Source organism: Pinus tabuliformis, chromosome 5_2, assembly GCF_031772625.1.
Source record: "Pinus tabuliformis cultivar Carrire ecotype Pingquan chromosome 5_2, CPIR1, whole genome shotgun sequence".
In the NCBI taxonomy this organism is placed as follows: Eukaryota; Viridiplantae; Streptophyta; class Pinopsida; order Pinales; family Pinaceae; genus Pinus; species Pinus tabuliformis.
The window spans coordinates 1088194829-1088201848 of NC_142306.1; positions in this window are offsets into that span (position 1 = coordinate 1088194829).

The window sequence follows — 7020 nt, forward strand, 5'->3', positions numbered from 1 at the left end:
AAGGGCGGTCATTTAAACCACATCCTGAATTTTGTAAATAAGTTATTATTAGATTTAGGAAGTAGTAGTTAAACCCTTCTCATGCATTTAGAGAGGGGTCCAGAAATTTATCAAAAACTTGTCCTTAGAACATGCACTTTTGCACCCTCAGAGGAGGTTTTGGTGAATGAATGGATCAAGATTTGTTGATGTTTTCATCTGATATCTGCTACTGATGTTGCACTTCTGTACTCTTAGTGGATGTTAGAGCAAGGAGAGATAAATCATTGTTGCTTGAAGCTTATGAGTAGGACTAGTCATAAATGGTACTTTTATCTCTTGACCATTTCTGCTTATATGTTAAAGTGATATACAGTTTTTAGTTGTTTATGTATTATTGCATGAATGATTGAGTTATCATTTGGCACTTTTGTACGATGATAGCTATTTATTTATGCTTAATGTATGAATAGCTTATTATGTGATATGCTTTTCACAACTGTTTCGTCTAACTTTTAATGCGAAGTGGTTCATATTGATTGATTTCCTTCCTTATAATCGCTGAATGATCTTTATTACCAGTTTTTATTTGAAATCTCTTTAGATCGCATAATAGAAGAATTACATCCCAGGTTAGTATAGATTTAGATGTGTTGTTTATTAGATTACAATAGCATAGAATTAGATTAAAGTTTGAATTAGAATATCTTAGATAGGAACTGTTAGATCAGCAACATCAAAGTCTACACACACACACTCATAGATTGGGAAACTGGTCCCATTATCCCCAGTCGGACCCACTATACCAAACGGATAAGGCATTGCCAACCAAGTTCCGGACCGGACAGGTATCCCCCTTGTTGTCGACCCAATTTTCGGGGCCTCAACAGGAGTTTACCTCAAATGAATTTTTCGATTTCTGTGAAGAACATGGAATAAGAAGGGAATTTTCTACAGCTAGGACTCCTCAACAAAATGGAGTTGTGGAAAGCATGAATAGAACGGTTCAACAAATGGCTCGTGCTATGCTTGATGAGTCTGTAACTCTCGCAACCTTCTGGGGTGAAGCTACATTTGCTGTGGTTGTTATTCTCAACAAAACAAATGTCCGAGTGAACAACACTCAAACTCCTCATGAGCTCTGGTATGGTGAGACTCCTTCGGTAAAGCATTTCAAAATTTTTGGAAGCAAATGCTATATTAAGAATAATGATGAACAGCTTGGAAAACTTGAACCTAGAGTAGATGAAGGCATTCTCCTTCGTTATTCTCCCCACAACAAAGAATATAAGTGTTACAATAAAAGACTTGGAAGAATTGTTGACAAAATTGATGTGGTGGTTGATGAAAAAGGAAACATTCCTAGGCAAGTAAATTATGAAAATATCGAAGAGGATGAAGACTACCCTCCAAATCAGACTGAAGATGAAGAAGAACCTCAAGAGGCACCAGAGGAACAGACAAGGATAGAAGAGAAGACTCCATCCAGGTATGTTCAAAAGAATCATCCAGAATCTCAAATCTTGGGGCAAAAGGAGGCAGGCATACAAACAAGAAGAACAATTGCAGAAGCTTCAAGCAATTTGGCATTACTCTCCTCCACTGAACCACAAAATTTAAGAGAGGCATGCAAAGATGAATGTTGGGTCAAGGCAATGGATGAAGAGCTTGAGCAGATCGAAAAGAACAACACTTGGGAGTTGGTTCCTAGACCAAAAGATAAGAATGTCATAGGGACAAAATGGGTCTTCAAAAATAAGTTGAATGAAAATGGGGAAGTAATTAGAAACAAGGCCAAACTTGTTTGTAAATGGTATGCTCAACAAGAAGGAATAGACTTTGAAGAAAATTTTGCTCCCGTTGCAAGACTTGAGGCCATCCGGATGTTCCTTGCTCTCTCAAGCTTTCAGAAGTTCAAAGTATTTCAAATGGACGTGAAATCAACCTTTCTGAATGGAGACTTAGAAGAAGAAGTATACATTGAGCAGCCAGATGGTTTCATTCTTGGGAATGATCCAAATCTTTTATGCAGACTGAAAAAGGCTCTCTATGGTCTTAAATAGGCTCCAAGGGCTTGGTACTATCGTTTGGACAAATATCTTCATCAACAAGGCTTTTCAAAGGGATCAACATATACCAATCTTTATGTAAAAATTGAAAATGACAAATTGCTAATACTTGTTGTGTATGTAGATGATATTATCTTTGGCAGCAATGAAGAAACTATGAGTCAAAACTTTGCCTTGGTGATGCAGAAAGAATTCGAAATGTCATTACTTGGAGAGCTAACATATTTTCTTGGTCTACAAATCCAACAAAATGAAGGTGGTATCTTTTTGTCTCAAACCAAGTACCTCAAGCAAATTTTGAAGAAGTATGGCATGGAAGATTCAAAACTAGTATGTACCCCTATGGTTACAGGATGCGGCCTCAGTCCAAATGATGAATCAGTAGCAGTGCATCAGCCAACCTATAGATCTATGATTGGAAGTCTACTTTATTTGACAGGTACTTGACCAGACATCATGCATGTAGTGGGAATAGTTGGAAGATTTCAAGCAAATCCCAAGGAAACTCATCTTCAGGCAGCTAAGAGAATCTTCAAGTACCTTCAAGGAACTCAAAACTATGGCTTATGGTATCCTAGAGATACAGATCTCACACTTCATGCTTATACAGATGCAGATTGGGCCAAAAGCGTGGATGACAGGAAGAGCACAAGTGGTGGTGCATTCTTTATGGGTTCCAGATTAGTATCTTGGTTCAGCAAGAAACATAGTCTGATTGATTTATCTACAGCTGAAGCGGAATATGTGGCTATTGCATCGTGCTACAATCAACTCCTTTGGATGATGCAGACCTTGCAGGATTTTCAAATCACTTGTACACCACCTATCTCCATCCTATGTGATAATACAAGTGCTATCAACATTTCAAAGAACCCAGTCATGCATTCAAAGACCAAACATATACCTATCAAATATCATTTTCTTTGGGAACAAGTGCTTGAACAAAAGGTCAAGTTGGAGTATGTTCCTTCTAAGGAACAAGTTGCTGATATACTCACCAAACCATTGCCCAAGGAGACCTTTGAATACCTCAGGCAAAAGCTGGGGGTAGTTGATGCATCATCTTGTTGTTGAATCTCATATGTTTCAAAGATTGTTGGATGATGCGAGTTTCATATGGGGTATATGCGTACATTTGCTGGGTTATGGATTGGTCGAAGATCAAATGGCACAGGTTCAGGGGGAGCATATATTCTTCTAATAATGCATTGTTGGCATTATAGTAGAATATCTTGGATGAGAAAGTACAGAAGGAGAACATGGATGCTGATCTGAATATTGCTGCTAATATGTCTCTATCTCTCTTGTCAAAATCATGTATGGTATATAGTAGATTGTGGATTTTCTTGAGGAATTTTTCTTTTGCAGATTTGGTCTATAGTCAGGGGGAGCTCATTCAGAATTTTCAGCAGGCACTCAGGGGGAGTATGGACGGCAAAGGAAGAGAACCGCCCTTTGCCCTTGATGTCAAAGGGGGAGAATGACTTTGAGGATCTTGGGGTTGCCATCAAGTCCAAAGGGGGAGATTGTTGGCATTATGATTCAGGATTGGCGCTATGGCACAGGTGTTGTAATTGATGGCAACTCACTCAAGTGGCAGATCTCTGTTCAGGCTCTCAAAATCATAGAAAATGAGATACCTGCAGGTGATCCTAAGAGAAGTTGCGGACCCGCAGGTACGCCGACCAAGAAGTGCGGACATACCCGCAGGTGCTCCGTTCAGAAGGTGAGGACCCCAGTCCACTCACTCCAATGCAGAGAAAGTGCGCACGCATTGAAATTCTTATGTCTAGCCCATGGTATTTAGCCCGACGTTCATGATCCTATGGTTTTGGCCCCTGGTATAGGATCTAAATTATTTGAACCCCGATTTGGATCCCTTGTATTGGTTTTTGATGGTTTTGTCCCATGGTGTGAATAAGGGCTTGACTATAAAAAGGAAAGGAGATCACTTGGCTAGTCACTTGTGAAATTTGAATATCTTAAGATCTGAAATTTTGGGTAATCGGTTTAAAAAGCTAGATCTAAATCAAGGTGAAATCTGTAAAGTGTAAGGTGGATCTGGTGATAGGTCGTGTGATCAGATCTGTGGATCTGACAATCTATGGCACATTGGAGGACTGTTAATTTGGCTCTATTTGGAGGTTCGCATGTGATCCACAGCTCAAGTGCGGAGGTATGCAACGCAGCAGGATGTGCAGGTGCAGAGGTACGCATCGCAACACAAGGCGCAGTGCGGAGGTACGTAGCGCAGCAGAAGGCACAGTGTGGGGGTACGCAGAGAAATAGAAGGATTAGGTGTGGAGGTGCGCTGTCAGGTAGACAGTGCAGGTGCGGATCTGGGCAGAGGTATGCAACTTGGTAGAAGGGCTAGGTGCGGAGGTACGTAGAGCAGAAGAAGGATCAGGTGTGGATCTGTGCAGTCTAGACAAAGAGGAACTGCGGATATTCGCATGATTCTATTGGTGAAGTTGCGGACCCCTTTTTGAAATAATTATTGGCTGCCTTTTATCTATTGCTGCAGAGTTCTGGGTTTAGATTACTGGTATTTCTTTTCTGTTTACAACATTCTGAGAAGTTGGGTGATTCATTGGTTGATTGTATAAGGAGATTGGTTGATTCACATGTACTTGATGATTATTTGATGTTCATGGATCCATTTTGAAAATTTATGAAAAGCGGTCCTTGAAAAAAAGGAAGTAGGGGGTTGTAACTCCCTTCCAGGAGAGACTGGAAAACGAGAGAGGGTTGTAGCTCTCTGCAGGTTGCAGCTTGCATATTGGTAAAGGACTGCACCAGTACACAATCATTGTAAAAGAAGTTTCTAATTGAAAGAAGATAGAGACATATATTGTAGCAGGTGGTTTTCAGCCACATTGGGTTTCCACCTTATATCTGGTGTTCTTTGGTGTGATTATCTGTTTTTCCTGTTCTTGCTCATTATTATATGGTACTAACATACAAACTAATGATCAATATCTAAAGAATAAATTAAAGTATAAATCTAGAAGATATATTGAAAAGAATTTGATAATACTGATTCACCCCCCCTATCAGTATTATTTCCAACACTTTTCTTTCCCAAATCTAAGGAATCTGACTCTCTTATGTTTTCTATAACACAATTCTCACAGAATTTTAAATCAACATGCTTCAAACCTGGCAACAAATTTCTTGAGTGAAGAATCTACGTCCCCTTCTCTCTCATGTGCCCAAGCCTATGATTCCACAATGTCGTATCTTCTCCTGTAGAGGTTAAAGAATTGATAGAATTAGAAATACCATTGCATAAATACAATGTACCAACCTTTTCTCCTTTTCTATTACCAGGGCTCCTTTAGTGACCTTCCAGGTTTTATCTATAAAAGTAGTCACACAGCCTTCACCTCTAAACTGCCCTATTGAAATTAGATTTTTCTTCAGATCTGGAACATGTCTTACCTCCTTCAATATCCATTGATTCCCATTCTATTGTTTTATGAAAACTGTACCCATTCCAATTATTTTACAGGGTTTATCATCACCCAATTGAACCTGTCAAAAATCTCCTTGAACATAATCATGAAAATGTTTCCTATCAAGTGTGGCATGGAATGATGCCCCTGAATCTACCACCCAGGCATCAATAATATTTTCTAATGAAAGAATCAAAACATCTTGCAATACATCACATGTCACATTCGCCTCATGATTTTTTTCTTGTTGCGCGTCTCCTTCTTTTCCCTTTCGAGATTTCCAGTCTTTCTTTAGGTGTCCTTTCTTTCTATATTTTCAGCACACTATCCTTGATCTGGACATGGATCTTCCTTTCCTTGACTTACTGTGATATCCTAGGCCCTTTCCTCTTTCCATTTTTCTTCCCCTAGTCTCTGCAGTCAAAGCATTCCCTTATGTCTCACTCGAGCTTTTCCATCGCATTTCCTTACTAAGGATTGCACCGACAACATCATCAAAATTTAAAGTACTAGATCGAGAGAAAAAATTACTAATACCCATAACTAAACCATTCCAACTTTTTGGCAATAAGCATAGGAATAACAGATCCCTAACTTCACCATCAAAAGTTACCCCTACAGAACTTAACTGACGGGTAACTGTATTAAATTCATTTAAATTATCAGCAACAGATCCACCTTCTGACATCTTCATATTAAATAAACACTTCATAAGAAATACCTTATTTGAGGCCGAGGGTTTTTCATATAGTTTGGCCAATGCCTTCATTAAACCCTTTGTTGTCATTTCCTTTGAAATATTAAACACTACCAATGCCGCTAGGCACAACCGTATTGTTCCAAGTGCCTTTCTGTCGAGAATATCCCATTCTATGTCTATCATACTCATCGACTTATTTGTCTTTCTGCTCAATGGTAGGTACATATCTTGCTAATACAAATAATCTTCCACCTACATCTTCCATAGCTGGTAGTTTTGGCCGTTAAATTTTTCAACCCTAAACCTACCATCTTCTGCCATTGCTCCCACTTGAACCAGGAACCCTTCTCTCTTGCAAGTTTATTAGGAAAATAGACCTTCAGCTCTGATACCAGTTGTTAGGAAAATATATATTACAGAGCAATGGAATGCATAAAATATATTTCATAAATATAAACACATAAAACACATAAAAAAATAGAGACATAAATATATGTGGCTCACCTAATTTGGGATACGTCCACAGAGAAACAACTAGTCCTCCTTTTATATTATCCAACATCTTGAAGAGATACAACCTACAGCAGATCCGCTGTAATTCCCTCTTCGCTCTCAATCTCCTCTCTCTTCCTCACTCAGAATACAGATCTACATAGACACAATACAATTCCCTCATATATAGCGAGGGGTTGCCTTCTAGGGAAAAAAACCCTAAATTAAAGATAACTTCTACCGTCAGATCTATGCCTAATGAACGACCCAAATTGACTACGAAATTGCAACATTTTACAAGGAAATTTTACATCTATTTTTAGCA